We start from the raw sequence: 23240 nt of genomic DNA, 5'->3' as shown, positions 1-23240 counted from the left end.
AAGATAGAAAATCTCAGCAAGAAAGAGAACTTATAAAAAGAACCCATAAGGAAGAAAAAATAGAAATTAAAATAATGAAAATATTAAAACAAACAAACAAACAAAGAAAAACCTCAATGGACAGGCTCAGTAGTAGAGTGGAAATGAAAGAGATTAGAAATGATGAAATGAGGACAGATCATAGAACTCACCTGGTCTGGAAAACAGAGGACAAATAGGCTGGAAAAGTTGAGCAAAGCCTCAGGAACTTGTGGGACAACAACAAAATATCTAGCATTCATATCGTCAGAGTCTAAGAAGGAAAAAAGAAAGACAGTGAATCTAAAAGTACCTGAAAAATAAAGACTAAAAACTTCCCAAATCTGGCAAAAGATGCAAACATAAGATATAAAAAACTGAGAAAATTCTAACAGAATTACGCTCAAATGTCAAGACACATTGTAAGTAAACTGTTGAAAAACACAAATAAAACTTCTGAAAGTGGAGCACTTGTCTGGCTCAGCTGGTGTAGCATGTGACTCTTGATCTCAAGGTTGTGGGTCTGAGCCCTATATTGGGTGTAAAGACCTCTTAAAAATAAAATCTTAAAAACAAACAACCTCCTGAAAGATACTAGAGAGACAAGTGGCTTTAACTACACAAGAATATCAATTTGAAGACAGATTTCTCATACGAACATCTGGAAGTCAAAAGGAGGTGGCAAAACAAATTTTTTTTTTAAACTGCAAATTTAAATGGTGAAATTATCCTTCAGAACAGAAATAAAGACACTCTCAAACAAAGAAAAACTAAAAGAATTTATCACTAGCAAACCTTCCTTTAAGCTTAGCCAAAGGAATTTCTGCCCCAGGTTTGGAAGCAAAATTTTCTAAAAAATTCAGGTTCTTTTTGATGAGAAATGATGTTTAGAAACCCAGGTCCAGGCATCTAAGCATTTAAGTTCAGATGATTGCCTTCTCTCTTTCTCACATATTACTCATTTGAACTGCTATAACAAAGTAACAGAGAGAGAGAGAGAGATAATGTGTGAATGTGAGCAGGGGGGAGGGAAAGGGAGAGAGAGAGAGAGAGAGAGAGTCTTAAACATACTCCATACTCAGCATAAATCTCCACATGGGAATTGATCTCACAACCCTGAGATCATGACTTGAGCCAAAATGGAGTAGGATGGTTAACTGACTGAGCCACCCAGGTTCCCCTGTATATTGTGTTTTCTAATTATTAATCTCAGTGTTTTATTAAATAAATATTTGTCTTTGTCAAATTATATTTCTTCTAGAAACCTTATGTTTTTAACCATTTAACTTTTTTTTAGGTTTATCTGTGCTCTCCAATTAATTTTTGCATATGGTTTAAGTTTGGAATCAAGATTTATTCCTTTTCACACATTTCCTGTTCTTTTTCAACACTATTTTTCCCATTGAATTTTATTACTACCTTTTGTAATCAATTAACTACACAAGTGTGTTTTTATTTCTATACTATCTATACACTTCCACTTATCTATAAACATATTTTTTACATGTACCCACCCACCATATTTGTCTCACCTGCTTTAAAAAATATAGCTAAAATCTTTGAATCCTTTGTCTATATTTCCTATCACTCTACCTTCTCTTTCCACTCACCTCTTATATCTCTGATATCTGGCTCTTCCTTTCCTGCTTCACTGAAACCTACTATACTAAGGTCACCAATGGCTTCTCCATTACTATATCAAATAGGCATTTTTAAGGCTTTAGCATTCTTAGGCTTATTTTTTATTATTTTGATTTGACTACTTTTTCATTCTGAAAAGTACTCTTATCTTCTTTGACTTCAGATTTTCCACTTTTTCCCCCACTCAGATCATTCCTTATTCTGCTTTTCAGGCACCTCTCTCTCTCTGCCCAGAGTTTAAAGTTAATATTTTTTTGTGTTTTTCTCTAAGCTTTTTTGTTTTCCTGTAAAATTCTATCTGAACATGTATATGTCTCTGTTAACAACCATATAATGATGCATATAGAAATCTTTATCTCCAGCCCAAATAACTCACATGCTTTAGTCATAGATATTCAACTACTTATTGGACTCTCTGTATGACTCCAACACAGGTCAAAAATGACAAAAATTAAATTCATTATTTTCAACTTGTGCTTATCTATTGGTTTCCCTGTCTTTGTGAAAAGACAAAAAATCCAATTTTTCTCTTCCTTTACATATTTTTGCTTTTACCAAATGCAGCAATCAAATGAAAGAATGCTTATAATGCACTTGACATAATACCAGTTTTATGAGCACAAAATCAGTGTCAGTTACTGTCATCTGAAACAACAGATTAACTGATTAACTGAAACTCCAGAACCAGAATTCCTGAATTTAATTCCTGCCTTTTCTACCCATTATTTATGTGAATTTGGACAAGTTATTTAACTTTTTTGTTGCTCAGTTTGATCACCTGAAATAAAGATTTTAATTTTTTTTAAGATTTTATTTATTTATTTGACAGAGAGAGAGATCACAAGTAGGCAGAGGCAGGCAGAGGGAAGGGGGAAGCAGGCTCCCCATTGAGCAGAGAGCCCGATGCGGGGATCGATCCCAGGATCCTGAGATCATGACCTGAGCAGAAGGCAGAGGCTTAACCCACTGAGCCACCCAGGCACCCCCTGAAATAAAGATTTTAATAATACTTAACTCAGATATTTCTGTGAGTATTAAATGGCTTAATATAAGCAAAAACACTTAGAATAGTATAGGGATATATATTCCATCTATCAGCTATCATGGTTATTATTACAGATATAATCCAAACTTCTGTGAAATTTGATAAGTACAATTTGTAGATATCTAGCAAGTCCATTTGATTCTCCTTATTCCTTTTACTATTATTTTGGTCTACATGTCCATTTTTTCCTGTCTGAATTACTGTAATAACCTCCCGCATTGTTCTCTTGCCATAGTCTTAACTTCTTTCTCTCAGTTCCCTCTGCCTCCAAATTACACTTCTTAAACAAGTCATGATCATTCCTTACTCTAGTTGATATCTTTTAGTGGCATCCCTTTTTCCCTTAAGATGAGGTCAAAATTACTCAACATTTTATAAAAAGCCACTCCTGATCTTGCCTTTCCTACCTTTCCAGCCTCATTTATTGCTATCCTTGAAATTCCATTCTGCATTTGTATCAAAAACAAAAGACCTCATTCGGTTTCTTGAACGTACCATTATATTATATTATATTATATTATATCATATTTATTATATTATATTATAGATTTTTGCACTTTCTGTTTCTTCTGTGTGGAATAATTTCCTTCATGTTTTTCTTGCCTAACTCCAACTCAACAATTACGTCTGTATTTAAAACCACATCTTTTCTAATACCAACAACAGGCTCCAATAGCAACATGTACTCCTCCCATTAGGGTATTTATCATATGACAAGGCCATATGCCTGTTTGCAGGAGTCTCTCTTCCACTAAAATGTAACCCTTATGAAGGCTTCTATTTATTTTGTACTTTTTTTTTTAATTCCAACACCTACTGTAATAACAAGTACATAGTGTGTTCAATAGGACTTGACTGAATGAATGAATCCTTACAACTAAGGAAAGCAACTCACCTAAAGCTGGAAAGAATCTGAAATATAACAACAAAAAAAAGAAGCATAGATATAATCATGCAGAGTATGCTTATACAGGCTACCCTTCCACATAAGAAGTTGCCCAACCTGAAGAATAATTTTTTAAAAAGGAAAAGAATTAAATTAGTTTCTTAGAGAATCATAAAATTCATTGAAGAAATGGTATCATTTGAGGGATAAATTAGCAGATTCACTTGGGAGAGAAATAAGAGGAGATTGATTATACGTGATCATGGAAGCCAGGAAACCTTATGATCTGCTGTCTGTAAGCTAGAGAACCAGGAAAGCTAGTGGTGCAACACACCCCAAGTCCAAAAGTCTGAGAACCAGGGGAGCTAATGTTGTAAGTCCCAGTCTGAGTCCAAAGGCCCAGAAGCCAGGATCTTAGATTGCCAACAGCGGGAGGAGATGGATGTCCTAGATCAAACAGAGCAAATTCCCCCTCCTCTGTTTTTTTATTCCATTCAGGCCTTCAATGGCTTGGGTGATGTTCACATGGATTGCTGAGACTTTTCTTTACTCAGTCTACTGATTCAAATGCTTATCTCTTCTAGAATCACTCTCAGAGAGACATCTACTAAAAATGTCTTACCCACTACCGAAGCATCCCTTAGCCTAGTGAGGCTGACACATAAAATTAAAAATCATAAAGGGAAATAATTATAATAGTTTTCATTTTGTAAGTGCTCATTTGTCCTAGATCTTGTGGTAAACATGATTTTTTTTCCCCTTTACAACTACCTAATAACAGATAAAAGGACTAAAGCACAAGGCTATTAAGTAGTGGAACTTGAACACAAACCCAGCTTTGGTCCATTGTAAGTCCTAACTCTTAACCTCCATGATATAATCTACACCAGCCTCCAATACACTCCTCACGATAACAACTGTTACAGCTAGCAAATATTCTGGAGTCAACCAGATTGAAAAACTGATACTAGTCCCTAACCAATATCCTGACATGCCCCCAACTTAATTCTATCTCATGCTTAATGCATGCCAAAGAGTCTAACAGAGAACGGAATGGCAAAAATCTCTACTATATTTTTCATTTAATCATTAACCATAATAAACTAAAAGAACAACTCATAAAGGTAGACATGAAAACTTTGCCACATATCAGGAAAAAGTATAGTTCTGTCCATCCCCCAAATTGTTTACCTTCTTGAGAATTGGGCAATTACTCCACAGAGTTCTTAACCCGTCCATCAAAATTTATAATCAGATATTATATAAATGTATATGTAGCTAAAATATGAAAAACTCTATTGCATAATTCAGTTTCACTTAACTTTTCTGGTGACTACTTTATGACAGTGAACTACATGGTCTAAAAATGTAATGTGACAAAGAATATATCTGCTTTCCATCTCAAGGACATTCTTGAAAATGAGATGTAATATTTCAAGAGTTTTATCCTTGTGAGTAAAATGTTAATAAATAGATAAATCTTTAACACTTGCCAAGTCATGAGTTGTATTCAGTGTAGCTAAAAGAAGAATATGATGTCTTGGGGCAGGACTAGAATGTAAAAATTTGAATGCTGTAGCCACTATAGAGGTTAGCCCAATCTGGAAAGTTATTCTTTGTCAAGTGTTGAAGGACATTACAATTGGAATAAGTTATTGATAATGATCCATTAGAATGAGTCAGACAAATAAACCACTCATACCAATGTTGCAATGTGAAATCTATATTGGAATTCTCTCTAGAATGATCTGGAGGAATAAAATGACTGGCTGTGAACCATTCTTCTGTTCATATACTTTCTCACAATATAGGACAGAGAGTATCTCAGAAAATAAAGGAATGTACTTCTGTAGGTTTACTAATGGTTTATTTGAGAAAAAATATTCAATAAATCTGCTATTCTTGGTTTTGAAATTAGGTTTGTCTAAAAATTGTATTAGTATTTATATTAGTCTTCACATAGGATTTTAAAATGTTTTATAGTATTTGAATTATATTTACTTGGTAATAATAACATAAAAGCAGTAGGTAATATTTATTTATTTGCTAGGGTTACAAGGTAATTTTCCTACATTTAATTCTCTAAACAACCTTATGAAACAGGTACCATTATCATAATCATAACAAAATATTTACCTACATGAAATCTCCATAATAATACCATGACACAATTTTATTTTCATAGCCAGTGTTTCAAAGATAATGAAACTATGTTAAGAATGATTAAATAACTTGCAGTATGACTCACAGTACATAGTGATGTAAGACTCCAACCCAGGCTTGCATGACCTTAGAACTTCTGCTCCTAATCACAGTACTTCACTTCATTGTCACTTCATTGTCACTTCATTCTGTATATGGTTTAAACAGTGACATTTTCCAGGAAAATACTGATTATAAGAAAAATTAAGAGGCTATACTAGAGCCACTGCTTTATTCAGACAAACCAATGCTCATGTATTTCTCCTATATTATTTGTAGGAACTTACTATTCAACACACACACTACATACTATTTAGTTATTTCTAGAATGATAGTTATAAATCAAGCCACCTCAAGTATAATCCTTGTTTCCCATAGTCACGTTATATAATAAATACTGGAAGCTCATTCTGAACCATTAAACATATTTAAATTGTCCCCCCAAAATAAATGAGATTAAATTAACACAAAAGTATCTTTTTGAAGAACATTTAGAACAAACACTTACTATAATTGCTATGGCAAAATACTTCTGCGTTGGCTAGACTGATTCAGACATCTTAAGAATAATACTTCATTGAAGTTTGTGTTTATGACACAATCCTTCTGATAAGTCTTATTGCAAGTGTAAGTCTCTATTTTTACAAAACCAACAAATCTTGTTTAAAATCAACATCATCAGTTTCAAATTTTTTGTTTCTGGTTTAGCAGATGTCAACATAGCTCTCTGAGAGTCTCTGAATGGTAAATATTAGGGTACAAGTTATTTCTGTGAAGACATTTTGAATGAGTTCTCCCATGAAAGCAAGCTGATTATCCACACCAGCTTCTTTTTTTAAACAGACATTTAGTTCACTTCACTATTCAACTATCTATTCTACAAATACTGATTGAGTATCCACTGGATGTCACGCACTATTTTTACACTGAAAATGTAAGAAATATAAGATGCATCCTTTTTTAAATGTTATATTGGTCATGGTGAGAGATTTGTAAATGTGAATCTGGGTAATTTTGCTCTGAGGCATTCTTAAGAGTCATCATTTCATGACTTTCTTTTTATTCCTTTTGTCTGATGCTAAGATTATACTCACCCATTTATAGAAGCACACGTCTTAACAACTCCCCTATTTAAGGTGACCTGAAGTTTTGCAATGGTATATGAAACACAAAGAAACAAATCTGGTGGGGGACAGGATAGGGTAACAAATATCTGGAAAAAATCACTGTATCATATACCTCTTACAGTTCCAACAGCTTGATCAAATTTTATCTGATGTCAGAGACATATTTACAATATCAAATTATTTAACTCTGTTTTAGGAAATCTACAGTTTAGTAATCATATACATCAGCTGCATGTCATTGCAAAAGGTAAGGAGGGCAAGACATGTATATTCATCAGCAATAATTATTAGAGCAAAGATTAATTGTTACCAATAATAATTAGTCAAGTTGATAATTAATGACCATAGTCTACCTACCAGAGCATTAAAAAGGCAATTATGTTTCTCATTGCTACATCTCATCTGTATCATCTAGCAAATTACAATTGTAAATGATAATACATATTGAGGACTTTATTGCTGCATAACTAATTGAAGAAGTATTCTCCAGCCATGATTCACCCACTGATTTTATGCAAAGAATATGATGTAAATAAAGGATGTAATATAAATTTATTGCAGTAAATTTACTATAGTAAAATTGAACCATATTATCTTACATTAGGGAATTTATATAAGTGTACTTTTATGGTTTAATATATGTAGTTCTTATTCCATTTGGAATTTATACTTGAAAAGACTAGCAAGACAATCATTCCATGGAATCCAGTTTTTTTCCATAAAACCAAATATGTTAGCAAATACTACTTGAAAGGCAAGAACATTGAAAAAACAAATTAATTAAATATAAGTCCCCTAAGTAATTAATACAATCTTATGAACTATGTGAGTCAATGATAAAAATAATAAAATATGCAATGATGTTTATATCTCTTACACCTTCACAAATAGGTACTTTACCAGGAAGAGAAAGAATCCTGATAAACTTCTTAATGGGAAAAAAACATAATAAATATACATTTTATTTGAAAATGAAGATATTAAGAAGATAGGTAATGAACAAGTGGAGCCAACAGAATAGCTAACAGAGATGAGAAAATAAATAAGATCACAGTGTACCAATTCTAAAAATATATGCTATAAATAGACTTCTGAAATCATGGAATGAGGACCTCTGTGACCTTGCTTTTCTACTGAAACAATGAAAATGTAGGCAAAATAACTAAAATCTACCATTTCATAACTTCGGAAATCAACCAAAGCCACAGAACAAACAATATCATCTATGGAAAAGAAGTTACTAACCCCTTGTAAGGCAGCATGGTCTGTGGTTTTTGTTTTTTGTTTTTTTGTTTTATTTTGGGCTAGTCCCATTCCCCTTCCCTCCCCAGATTAGTAAGTGGTATCCAAAAGCCAGCGGTTTTGTAAATACTGGAGAGGTCTTACCTCTTCTGGAGAACCCTTAAAAACACCATCCCTAGGGCTTAGTCAATGTGTTATTTGAAATTGCAGCCTTCTGAAAAAAATCTTTATCCCCTTGATATTGCAGACATTTGATTTGTCTCAGAGCTCAGCTCAGTGGAAAAAGACAGAGCCCCACAGCATTACCAAAACAACAATATGTTAAAACAAACAAACAAACAAACAAACAAAAACAATATGTTGGTAACATCACAGCTGACTAACTAATATTTGAGGTTCAATTGTAGCAAAAAAAGAGGAAGCCTGGAAGAGGGGGATATTTAAAAAGAAATCCTAGAGAGCCAGATGACGACAGAGAACGTTAAAGTGCTCCAAAATATTTATGAGGACCTCAAATGCTATGCCCAAGCCCAGAAAAGACACAGGAAAGGCAAATGTGTAGTCATTCACATATGACTGATTTTAAAACTCTATAGAAGCAAAGAGTAAAAGCCATGAATGTCTTGGGGCACCTGGGTGGCTCAGTGGGTTAAAGCCTCTGCCTTCGGCTCAGGTCATGATCTCAGGGTCCTTGGATCCAGCCCTGCATTGGGGTCTCTGCTCCTCGAAGAGCCTGCTTCCTCCTCTCTTTCTCTGCCTGCCTCTCTGCCTACTTGTAGTCTCTGTCTGTCAAATAAATAAATAAATAAAAATTTAAAAACATGGATATCTTGTACACTGCCTGATGTTTGGATGTGCCTTCTCACACACATAGGTTCCCTTGGAAAAGATGAAACACATAATGGAATTTCATTTTAGGAAATTCTCTGGTGGATCATTGCTGGTATTTAAATTATACTGATCTAGAGGTGACCCCTAGGAAGCAAAACTTAAAAGCAAGTTGTTGTTGCTATTGTTGTTTTCCAATGTTCTCAGTGTTACACACTGCTAGAAATATAGAAACTATAGAATTAGTCCCAGAAGATCATGAAACAAACAAGAAGATGCAAGAAAAACAATAATAACCTCAAAAATCTATGCAGTAAGAGCAAATCTTGGGAGTAGGGGCCTGATACCTGACTACATGTCTAACTGACTACATGTCTAAAGCATTCAATGAAAGTAAACACAGTGATGTCTCACAAAATAAAAAAATATATATCAATAAAGAAATAAAAATTATTAAAGTATTAATTATGGATTTGAAAAATATCAATGAAATGAAAACTTCACAAGAATCTCACCAAGAGATTTAAGTAGACAGAAGAAAGGATCAAAAACCTTGAAGACAGTTCAATAGATAAAATCCAGTTTGTGGAGCAGAATGGGAAAATGGAAAAAGAAAGTAAATAGAACCTCAGAGAATATTGAGGCATCATCAAGTGCACCAAGACAAACATAATGAAAGAAGTGAGAGAAAGGGGTAAAAAGAATATTTGAAAAACATTGGCGGGAAAGTTGAAATTTTACCGAATATTCACCTACATGCCCAAGAAGATAACAAACTTCAATTAGAATAAACTCAGAAACCTATAAATAGGCAGTCAGTATCAAACTGATTAAAATCAAAGACATAAAATATCTTGAAAAAAGTAAGAGTAAAAAAACTATCATTTAGAAGAGAGAAGGGATCCTCAATAAGAATAATAAATGACTTCTCATCAGAAATCATAGAAGTTACAAGACAGTGACATGACATCTCCAAAGTGGTAAAAGTCTATCAAGAATCATATATCTAGCTAAATACTACTTCAAAAATGAATGCCTGGGTGACTCAGTGGGTTAAAGCCTCTCTTTGGCTCAGGTCCTGATCCCAGGGTCCTGGGATCAAGTCCCACATTGGGCTCTCTCATCAGGGAGCCTGCTTCCTCTTCTGTCTCTGCCTACTTGTGATCTCTGTCTGTCAAATAAATAAATAAAATCTTTAAAAAAAATGAATGGGAAATTAACACATACCCATGTATTTTATAAAAAGTGGGGGAAATTTGTTACTAGAAGACCTACTCTACAAAAATACTGTGAAGGAACTTCTTCAACTTGACAGAGGGAATGCATAAAATCCTACATGTAATATTATTCCTAATGGATAAAAACGAATATTTTCCCCTAAGATCAGGAACAAGACAAGAATGTCTACTCCTGCCACTTCTAATCAGCTTCATACTGGAATTACTTAACAAATATAATTAGGAAAGAAAAATAAAAGATTAAGATCAAAATAAGAAATTTTTTTTCTTAAAGAATTCTTAAAGAATATTTACAAATGTCATGATTTTATATATGGAAAGTCTTAAGGAACTCACTAAAAAATATAAAGAAAATAAGTTCAGTAATGTGGCAGAGTATGAGATCAATACGTAGGATTCAATTATATACCTATATAGTGGCAATAGGCAATTCAAAAATGAAATCAAGAATCCATTCCATTTATAAGGTATCAAAATGACAAAATTATATATTTAATAATAGAAGTACAGTATGTACACTAACAAAATACTATTTTTAAAAGTGAATGATTTAAATGGAAAGACATCACATGTTCATGAACTAGAAGACTTAATATTGTTTCCATAGCAACAATCCCTGAACTGATCTACATAATCAGTGCAATTCATTTTAAACTCCTAAATTGTTTTTTGTTTGTCTGTTTTTTCAGGAATTGACAGACTTTTCCTAAAATCCATATGTAAATGTAAGAATCCCAGAATAGCCAAAATAATCTTTCAAAAGAAGAATAGAGTTGGAAACTTTATACTTCTTAATTTTTAAACTTACTACAAACCATGGTAATTAAGACAGTATTGTAATGTCATGAAGATAGGCATATGGATAATTGGAACAGAACTGAGAGTTCAGAAGTGAAACCGCATATTTTTGGTTAATTGATTTTCAGCAAGTTTACCAAGACAATTTAGTTGCTAAGAATTGTTTTTTCAACAAATAATTCTGTGAAAATTGGATATCTACATGGCAATATTATGAATTTGGCCCCTACCTCACACCATATACCAAAAATGAAAGAGCTAAATATAAGAGCTGAATGTAAGAATTATAACTACAGAACTCTTAGGAGAAAATCATGAGAATAAATCTTCACGATCTTCAGTTAGGTAAAACATTCTTAGATATGGCATCAAAATCAAAAGTGACAAATGAAAAAGATAAATTGAACTTCATCAAAATTAAAAATGTTGAGCTTCAAAGGCCATCATCAAGAAAGTGAGAAAACAACTTACAGAATGGGGGAAAATACCTGTAAATCATATATATGACAAGGAACTTGTATTAAGAGTATATAAAGAACTCACAGACAGTCCAACCGAAAAATAAGAAACATTTGAGTAAACTTTTCTCGAGGAAAGGTTAAAAAAAATAGTCAAAAGCCCATGAAAAGATCCTCAATGTCATTAGTTATAGATCCAAATTAAACCTGCAAATATGAAACAATTTCACACCCAGTAGGATGGCTACAATCACATGGGCAGGGAATAAGTGTTGGTGAGAATTTAGAAAAATGGAACACTTATACACTATTGTTGGATAGTAAAATGGTCTGACTGCCTTGGAAAACAGTCTGGCAGTTACTCAAAAGATTAACCAAAGATATAATGTAAGCTTGCAATTCCACTCCTGGACATATGTCCAGGAGAAATGAAAACATATACACACATAAAAACTAGTACATGAGTAAGCAAGATGCCAGAGGAGTAGCAGACTGAAATATCATCAGGTCCCAGGAGTTAAGCTAGATGGTTATCAAACCATTCCAAACTCCTACAAACTCAAAAGGAGATAAAAGAGAAGAAGAGCAGCAATTCTAGGAACAGAAAATCAACTACTTTCTGGAAGGTGGGTTGTGCAGAAAAGAGAATCCAAAGTGATGGGTAGACCACAATGGGGGGACTGGCTCCTGGCAAGTAGTGGAGCAGCAGAGCACAAAATCAAAACTTTTAGAAGTCTCCTCCACTGAGGGACATTGCTCCAGAAGCCACTGGAGGGGAGGAATCCTCACAGGGACAGTGTGGTCTCAGGACACTGGGGGTTTCTGAGTATGGCACAGCTGACAGGTATCAGAGCAGGGAAGCCAGCTATAGTGATGGAGCCAAGGAGTGAGCTCTCATTAAGGTAATTAAGATTACCTTAAGCCATAATCCAAAGCACAGGCCACTGCTTTTTGGGCTGGGACCCAACAAGCAGCAGATCTGGGGAGACTCACCTTCCTCCTCTGGGTGGAGTGGTGTGGGAGCACTTGGCAAGAATCTGCTGGGTTTAGGGCTTGAAGACTCCAGACAGAGCTGTTTTCCAGAGATAGAAATGCTTGGTCACAGGCAGGGTGAGCACAGATTGCACTAGGATAACAGGGAGACAGGAGGGATGAAGGCTTTTCTCTGAAGGTGCACTGAAGAGTGGGGCCCCAAGCTCTCAGCTCCTCCAGGATGAAGACTGGGAGGCTGCCATTTTCATTCCTGACCCCAAAAGCTCTAGAGAAACCATTCAGGGAACAACAGCTACTGAGGACAAACCACAGCAGATTACATAGCTTGGTCCATGACAGGGCGGTGCAATTCCACCTCAGGCAAAGACATTTGAGAATCAGGGTAACAAAGCCCGCACCCAGAAGATCAGCAAGAACATCCAGCCAAGACCAAGTTCACCAATCAACAGGAACTGCAGAACTCCAGAGCTAGGGGAAAGCAACATGTAGAGTTCATGGCTTTTTCCCCCATGATCCTTTAGCTGGCAAAGTTAATTTTTTTTTAAATTTTTATTTGTTTCTTGTTCTATTTTTTAACTTTTCCTCTTTCCTCTTTTAATGATTTTTAACTATTTTATCTTAACAAAACCTTTTTAAAAATTGTTTTGGGGCACCTGGGTGGCTCAGTGGGTTAAAGCCTCTGCCTTCAGCTCAGGTCATGATCCCAGGGTCCTGAGATCAAGCCCCGCATCAGGCTCTCTGCTCAGCGGGGGGACTGCTTCCCTTCCTCTCTCTCTGCCTGCCTCTCTGCCTACTTGTGATATCTGTCAAGTAAATAAATAAAAATATTTTTTAAAAATTGTTTTAAATTTTCATTGTTAGAGTTATATTTTATCCCTTCATTATATTTAACCTTGGTGTTTTTGTATACATACAGGTTTCTTTTTTTCCTTAAATTTTTGGAATACAATGTCTTCTAATAGTTCAAAATCTACCCTAAATCTAGCACATGGCTTTGTTCTAGTCTCCAACCTGATCACATTCTCTCCTCTTTTTTTTTCCTCCAACCAACATCAATTCCTCTGTTAGAATTTCTTTTGAATTTTCATCTTTATAGTCATATTTCATCCCGTCATCATGTTTACCCTTATTTGTGTGTGTGTGCGTGTGTCTGTGTGCGTGTGTGTGTATATATATATATTTTTTTTTCTTTCCTTAAAATATTGGGAGGTAGTTTCCTCTAAGAGACCAGAATACACCCAAAATCAAGTGAGCAGCTCTATTCTATTCACCAGTCTAATATATATGTATATGTATATGTATATGTATATATATATATATATATTTTTTTTTTTTTCTCTCTTTCTTCTTCCCCTGGTTGCAGATCCCTACTGATTTGGCTAACATATATTTCTCTGGGGTCTTTGCTGCCTATTAGTATTTTATTCTCTCCTTCATATATTCTTATCTGGATGAAATGACAAGACAAAAACTCAACCCCCCCCCCAAAAAAAGAACAAGAGGAAGTACTGACAGTTAGGGACCTAATCAATACAGACACTGGTGATATGTCAAATCTAGAGTTCAGAATGAGGATTATCAAGGAGTTAGCTGGGCTCAAAAAGGCATAAAAATATTAGAGAATCCCTTTCTGGAGAAATAATATTGCTTTCTGGAGAAATAAAAGAACTAAAATCTAACCAAGTTGAAATTTTTAAAAGAAGCTATTAATGAGGTGCAATCAAAAATGGACATTCTTACTGCTATGATAAATAAGACAGAAGACAGAATTAGTGATATAAAGACCAAATGATGCAGAATAAAGAAGCTGAGCAAAATGCAGACTACTGGATCATGAGGGGAGAATTCAAGAGATAAGTGATACCAAAAGATGAAATAAGATTAGAGGAACTGTGATCCCAGAAGAAGAGAGAGAATGGAGAATAACGTATATTGGAGCAAATTGTATTAGAGAATTTCCCTAAAATGGCAAAGGAATGAGCATCAAAATCCAGGAGGCACAGAGAACCCCCCTCAAAATCAATAAAAATAGATCAACACCCTGTCATCTAATAGTAAAACTTTCAAGTCTTAGTTACTCTTAGTAACTAACTAAGAGTACTTAGTAACAAAGTAACAAAGTCAACAACCTGTCATCTAATAGTAAAACTTTCAAGTCTCAACAAAATCTTGAGAACAGCTCAGGACAAGAAGATTCTGACATACAATGGTAAAAATATTAGATTGGCTGCAGACTTATCCACAGAGACCTGCCAGGCCAGAAAGAACTGGCATGATATATTCAGAGCACTAAACGAGAAAAATATGCAGCCAAGAATACTATATCCAGTTAGGCTGTCATTAAAAATAAAAGGATCAATAAAAATCTCCCAGTACAAACAAAAATTAATAGAATTCACAAACACCAAAACAACCCTACAGGAAATATTGAAAGGAGTCTTCTAAACAAAGAGAGGGCCTAAAAGTAGAAGACCAGATAGGAACAGAGACAATATACTGCAACAGTCACCTTACAGGCAATACAATGACAACAAATTCTTATCTTTCTTTTTTCTTTTTTTTTTTAAGATTTTATTTATTTATTTGACAGACAGAGATCACAAGCAGGCAGAGAGGCAGGCAGAGAGAGAAGAGGAAGCAGGCTCCCTGCTGAGCAGAGAGCCCAATGTGGGACTTGATCCCAGGACCTGGGATAATGACCTGAGCTGAAGGCAGCTTTCAGTAGTTACCCTGGATGTAAATGAGCTAAATGCCCCAATCAAAAGGCACAGGGTATCGGAATGGATAAAAAAACAAGACCCATTGATATGCAATCTACAAGAAACTCATTTTAGACACAAAGTCACCTCCAGATCTAAAGTGAGGGGGTTGAAAACAATTTACCATGCTAATGGACATCAAAGAAGGCTGGGGTGGCAATCTGTATATCAGATAAACTAGATATTAAGTCAAAGAATATAATAAGAAATGAGGAAGGACACTATATCATACTCAAAGGGTCTGTCCAACAAGAAGATGTAACAATTTTAAATATCTATGTCCTTAACATGGGAGTATCCAATTATATAAACCAATTAATAACAAAATCAAAGAAACACATTGACAATAATACAATAATAGTAGGGGACTTTAACAACCTCTCACTGAAATGGACACATCATCCAAGCAAAAGATCAACAAGGATATAAAGGTTTTAAATAACACAATGGATCACATGGACATCACGGATATATTCAGAACATTCCTCCCAAAGCAGCAGAATACACATTATTCTCTAGCACACATGGAACATTCTCCTGAATAGATTACATCCTGAGTCATAAATCAGGTCTCCACTAGTACCAAAAGATTGGGATATTTGCATATTTTCAGACCACAGTGCTCTGAAGCTAGCACTCAATCACAAGAGAAAAGTTGGAATGAACTCAAATATATGGAATCTAAAGAGCGTCCTACCAAAGAATGAATGGGTCAACAAGGAAATTAAAGAAGAATTGAAAAAATTCATGGAAACAAATGAAAATGAAAACACAACTTTTCAGGGCGCCTGGGTGGCTCAGTGGCTTAAGCCGCTGCCTTCGGCTCGGGTCATGATCTCAGGGTCCTGGGATCGAGCCCCGCATCGGGCTCTCTGCTCCGCAGGAAGCCTGCTTCCCCTCTCTCTCTGCCTGCCTCTCTACCTTCTTGTGATCTCTCTCTCTGTCAAATAAATAAATAAATAATATTAAAAAAAAAAAAGAAAACACCACTTTTCAAAATCTGGGACACCACAAAGGCATTCCTGAAAGGAAAATATATAGCAGTATAAGCCTTTCTCAACAAACAAGAAAGTTCTCAAATACACAAACTAAACCTACACCTAAAGGAGCTGGAGAAAGAAAAGCAAAAAGGTCTAAACTCAGCAGGATAAGAGAAATCATAAAGATTAGAGCAGAAATCAATGACATAGAAACCAAAAGAACAGTAGAACAAATCAATGAAACTAGGAGCTGGTTCTTTGAAAGAATTAACAAGATTGATAAACCCATGGACAGACTTATCAAAAAGAAAAGAGAAAGGACTTAAATAAATAAAATCATGTGTGAAAGAGGAGAGATCACAACTAACACCAAAGAAATACAATTATAAGAATATATTATGAGCAACTATATGTCAGCAAGCTTGACAATCTGGAAGAAATGGATGCATTCCTAGAGACATATAAACTACCAAAACTGAAGCAGGAAGAAATATAAAGCCTGAACAGACCCATAACCCATAAGGAGATTGAAGCAGTCATCAAAAATCCCAAAATAAGAGCCCAGGGCCATATCTTTAAAAAAGAATCAATACCTATTCTCCAGAAACTGTTCCAAAATATAGAAATGGGAGGAAATCTTCCAAACACATTTTATGAGGCCAACATTACCTTAATCCCAAAACCTGACAAAGATCCCACCAAAAAGGAGAATTACAGAGCAATATCCTTGATGAACACGGATTGCCAAAATTCTCAGCAAAATACTAGCCAATAGGATCTAACAGTGCATTAAAAGGATTATTCACCATGACTAAGTGGGATTTATTCCTGGGCTACAGGTTCATTCAACATCTGCAAATCAATCAATGTGATACAATGTATAAATAAATTTTAAAAAATCAAGAACCCTATGATACCTTCAATAGATGCTCAAAAGCATTTGAAAAAGTACAGCATCCTTTTTTTTTTTTTATCAAAACTCTTCAAAGTGTAGAGATAGAGGGTACACTTCTCAATATCATCAAAGCCATCTAAGAAAAACCCACAGCAAATATCATTCTGAATGGGGAAAAACTGAGAGCTTCTCCCCTAAAGTCAGGAACATGGCAGGGATGTCCACTATCACCACTGCTATTCAACATAGTAGTAGAAGTCCTACCCTCAATAATCAGAGAACAAAAAGAAATAAAAGGCATCCAAACTGGCAAAGAAGAAGTCAAACTCTCACTCTTTGCAGATGATATGATACTTTATGTGGAAAACCCAAAAGATCACTCCAAAACTGCGAGTACTCATAGAGGAATTTAGTAAAGTGTCAGGATATAAAAACAATGCACAGATATTAGTTGCATTTCTATACACCAACAGCAACACAGAAGAGATATTAAAGAGTCAATCCCACTTACACCTGCATCAAAAACAGTAAGATACTTGGAATAAACCTAAACAAAGAGGCAAAGAATCAGTAGTCAGAAAATCCATAAAGTAATCATGAAAGAAATTGAGGAAGACACAAAGAAATGGAAAATGTTCCATGCTCATAGACTGGAAGAACAATATTGTGAAAAATGTCTACGCTACCAAAAGCAATCTACACATTTAACATGATCCCTATCAAAATACTGTCCATTTTTTCAAAGAAATGGAACAAATAATCCTAAAATTTATATGGAACCAGAAAAGATCCCAAATAGCTAAAGGAATGTTGAAAAAGAAAGCCAAAGTTAGTGGCATTACAATTCTAGACTCCAAGCTCTATTACAAAGCTGTCATCATCAAGACAGTATGATACTGAGACAAAAACAGACACATAGATCAATGGAACAGAATAGAGAGACCAGAAACAGACCTTCAACTCTATGGTCAACGAATCCTGGATGAAGCAGGAAAGAATATCCAATGGAAAAGAAGAGAGTCTCTTCAACAAATGGTGTTGGGGAAATTGGACAGCCACATGCAGAAGAATGAAACTGGATGATTTCCTTACACCACACACAAAAATAGACTCAAAATGGATGAAAGGGCTCAATGTGAGACAGGAATTCATCAAAATCCTTGAGGAGAACACAGGCAGCAACCTCTTTGACCTCAATTGCAGCAACTTCTTCATAGAAACATCCCTAAAGGCAAGGGAAACAAGGACAAAGTGAACTATTGGGACTTCATCAAGATCAAAAGCTTTTGCACAGCAAAAGGAACAGTTAACAAAACCAAAAGACAACTGACAGAATGGGAGAAGATGCTCAGAAATGGCATAACAGATAAAGGGCTAGTATCCAAAATCTATAAAGAGCTTAGCAAACTCAACACCCAAAGAACAAATAATCTAATCAAGAAATGGGCAGAAGACATGAACAGATATGTCTGCAAAGAAGACATCCAGATGGCCAACAGACACATGAAAAAGTGCTCCACATCATTTGGCATCAGAGAAATACAAATCAAAACCACAGAGAGATACCATCTCACATCAGTCAGAATGGCTAAAATTAACAAGTTAGGAAATTATAGCTTTTAGCAGGGATGCAAAGAAAGGGGAACCCCCCCCCTACACCATTGATGAGAATGCAAGCTGGTGCAGCCAGTCTGGAAAATAACATGGAGTTTCCTCAAAAAGTTGAAAATAGAGCTACCCTATGACCCAGCAAATGCACTACTGAGTGTTTACCCTAAAGAGACAAATGTAGTGATTGGAAGGGGCACGTCCACCCAAATGTTTATGGCAGCAATGTGCCCAATAGCCAAACTATGGAAAAGACCTAGATGTCCATCAACAGATGAATGGATAAAGAAGATGTGATTAGATAGATAGATAGATAGATAGATCCATCAAAAGAAATGAAATCTTCCATTTACAACAACATGGGTAGAACTGGAGCATATTATGCTGAGTGAAAAAAGTCGATTAGAGAAAGACAATTATGATATATCTCTCTGATATGAGGAATTTTAGAGGCAGTTCAGGGAGGGTTGGGGGGCAGGAAAGGAAAAAATGAAACAAGATGGGATCAGGAGGGAGACCAATAATAAGAGATGCTTAATCTCATGAAACAATCTGAGGGTTGCTGGGGGATGGAGCAGTAGGGAGACGGTGGTTGGGTTATGGACATTGGGGAAGGTATGTGCTATGGTGAGTACTGTGAAATGTGTAAGCCTGATGAACACAGACCTGTACCCCTGGGGCAAATAATACATCATTTGTTAATAAAAATAATAAATTTTTTAAAAAATAAGGAAAAAGTAGTGCATTGATTTTTTTTATCTATCAGCATTACTCATGATAGCCGAAACTGGAAGAAAAAAATAAATAAATACCAATTGGGGAATGGATAAGCAATATGTGGTATATCCACATAATGGAATATTAGTCAACAAATAAAAATGCATGAATTACTGATGAATGGTATACATAGATAAGCCTTGAAAATATTAACCTAATTGAAAGAATCCAATCACAAGAGAGCATATATTATACTGGTTACATTTTTACAAAACGTCCAGAATAGTCAAATCTATAAGTAGAGAATAGATAATTTGTTTTCTGGAAGCAAATGGAGATTTGGAGGGAGAATTTGAGGGAGCAGGCATTAAGAAAACTTCCTAAAATTAAATTGTACTGATGGTTGTTATGTCTATGAATGCACTAAAAATCAATGAACTAGCCACTTTAAATTGCTTAATTTGGTTTTAGGTGAGTTATATCTCAATAATGTTGTTTAAAAAAAAAACCCAAAAAAGAAAAAAAATGAGGAGTAATTTTAAAATGCTGCATTTGTTTTTAAAATTGAATTGTTTATCTTCAATAAATGGTGCTGGGAAAATTGGACATCTATGTGTAGAATAATGAAACTCAAACATTCTCTTACACCATACAGAAAGATAACCTCGAAATGGATAGAAGACCTAAATGTGAGAAAGGAAATCTATCAAAATCCTAGAGGAGAACATAGGCAGTAACCTCTTCAACATCGGCCACAGCAACTTCTTTCAAGATATGTCTCCAAAAGCAAAAGAAACAAAAAGTGAAAATGAACTTTGGGGACTTTATCAAGATCAAAAACTTGTGCACAGCAAAGGAAACAGTCAACAAAACAAAGAGGCAACCCACAGAATGGGAGAAGATATTCACAAATGACAGTACAGACAAAGGGCTAATATCCAAGATCTATAAAGAACTCCTCAAACTCAACACACACAAAACAAATAATCACGTCAAAAAATGGTTTGAAGACATGAACACTTTTCCAAAGAAGACATACAAATGGCTTAACAGACACATGAAAAAATGTTCATCATCATTAGTCATCAGAGAGATTCAAATCAAAACATTGAGATACCACCTTACACAGGTTAGAATGGCCAAAATTAACAAGACAGTAAACAACATGTGTTAGAGAGAATGCAGAAAGGGGAACCCTCTTACACTGTTGGTGGGAATGCAAGTTGGTGCAGTCACTTCGGAAAACAGTATGGGGATTCCTCAAAAAAATAAAAATAGAGCTACTCTATGACCCTGCAATTGCACTACTAAGTATTTACCCCAAAGATAAAGATGTAGTGAAAAGAAGGGCCATCTGTACCCCAATGTTTATAGCAGCAATGGCCACAGTTGCCAAACTGTGGTAAGAGCCAAGATGCCTTTCAACAGATGAATGGATAAAGAAGATGCATACATACTATGGACTATTATGCCTCCATCAGAAAGGAGGAATACCCAACTTTTGTATCAAAATGGACAGGACTGGAAGAGATTGTGCTGAGTGAAATAAGTCAAGCAGAGAGAGTCAATTATCATATGGTTTTACTTACTTGTGGCAGATAAGGAATAACATGGAGGACATTGGGAGATGGAGAGAAGTGAGCTGGGGGAAATCATGGTGGGGAGACAAACCATGAAAGACTGTGGACTCTGAGAAACAAACTGAAGGTTTTGGAGGGGAGGGGCATGGGGGGTTGGGTGAGCCTGGTGGTGGGTATTAAGGAGGGTACATACTGCATGGAGAACTGGGTGTGGTGCATAAATAGTGAATGCTGGAACGCTAAAGAGAAATAAAATAAAATACAATTAAAATAAAATAAAATAAAATAAAAAAATTGAATTAAAGAATAATGAATAATGTGGCACAACACAAGCTATTTTTTAGCATGAAAACTCATATGGTCACCGTTAGTCCAGTTCATTACATTTTGTTACTTAAATTATTTGCAATTGAGTATATATAGAAATTCTGAAAATATGCCACTAAGAAGGACAAAATACGAATAGCAACTTGGCTTAAGAAGAAAGTCCATTTGGTATTTGGTGTATGGCATTTTACAAAAGAATTTCATGTAAGGAAACTCTGATTGCTTTTGCGTATTCCATGTTGATAAAATGCTGAGTAGTAAGGTATTCATACCCATGCCTCTTTGCTTTCAGAAATAAATAGACCCAAACTCCCATTTCCATCATCCTTGTGATGGGAGGTAGCCTCTGACAATTTGATTGAGTTCAGGACCATAGAGGACAAAGAGAAGAAAACTTGAAAAATGAAAGCGTTTTATCTCCTAAGAATCATTATCTAAGTTCAGTATTATATCTATAACACATTATGAAAAGCCACCAGTGATCCATTAAGAATGGACAAGCACTGGCCTTAATAATATGCATAGATGATTTCCAGCTCAATTTAGTTTCCAGGCTGTATTACAATACTACGTATCTAGCTTTATGATAAATTCCTTCAGCTTTTGTAATGTTTCTAGAAGAGTTTTCAGTGAACAGCAAGGTCAAGTTGAAAGTAGCCTTACAATGAGAAATATAAGCAGGACAAACAGAAGGATGTGTAGTTATAATCTGAATTTGAAATCAGCTGATTTATATCCCCCTGCTTGTTATTTACTCCCTCTACTCACTCTTGAATCAGCTTTAGAACTAGGTTCTGTAAATTATTCCTTGTGCAAAAGATTCAAATAAGTTCACTCAATTTCCATTACGTTAAATGACCCTAACTCCTTTTTTCCAACCTCTTACTGTCAATATACACCTGTATTCATTCATCATGTTACCTAATACGTTATGAAAATAACTGAGTTACAGACTTTTACAGAAATCAATTCTATATTCACATCATTTGTGGTGATAACAAAACAAGATAAGACATACTTCTAATTCACAGTGCAACAATACGCCAAAGAGAAATCTGTTAATGGTCACCCAAAGTGCCTCCCCACCTATAAATGATGATGAAAATAATAATAGCTAACACTTATTGGGCATTTACTGTATGTCATGCATTATCATAAACTCTTTATAAATATGAGTTAATCTTATAATAACCTTAGAAATCAGGATGACATATAAATCAGGAACTGAGGTATTTAGAGTTTTATTAAATTGTCTAGGTTATGCAGTATTTAACAAAGCCAGGATCCCAAGGAGTGGTTAGTTCTGAGAGCCTGAGTTCTTAACCACTGTATCTGGTCCCATATAATAAGAGCAGATGGTGTTGATTTCAATAGACTAATGTTCATCTATTTTTAAAAATATATCAGTTGCAAATAGCTAAAGGTCATTCTATGCCATTTGCATTTTCATGGAGTAGCTGCAGAGTGACATATATTTAAATTTATATGCAATTGAATCAAATCATATTTGGGTTATTTACTAACTTAGCAGAAACAAGGGATTGTTTCTGAACAAGTATGTTATAGTTGTTAAAGGATCTAATAGAGAATAAAGAAATTTAACTTTTATCTATGCTCCCTAGACTTCAGTTTTCTCATTTATAATGAGAGAGCTGGAAGATTTGACTTCAAATACTCCTTAGAATACAATAGCTATAAAATTGTTTCTGTGATCTACTTCAATATCTTACCTTCATATCTTCTGCCTATTCTTCCAAGAGGCTGTTTTTTTTTCCTTACACGTTTATAATAACACTTAATATACTAAAAAGTAGAATTTATTCTATGCAGTATGTTAAATCTATTTATTTCTTATTTCATTATTTCTCTTATCTATTTTGTGCTCTTTTGCCATTTAG

Source organism: Mustela nigripes, chromosome 1 (genome assembly GCF_022355385.1).
Source record: "Mustela nigripes isolate SB6536 chromosome 1, MUSNIG.SB6536, whole genome shotgun sequence".
Lineage (NCBI taxonomy): Eukaryota > Metazoa > Chordata > Mammalia > Carnivora > Mustelidae > Mustela > Mustela nigripes.
Note: the sequence above shows the minus strand (reverse complement) of the source record.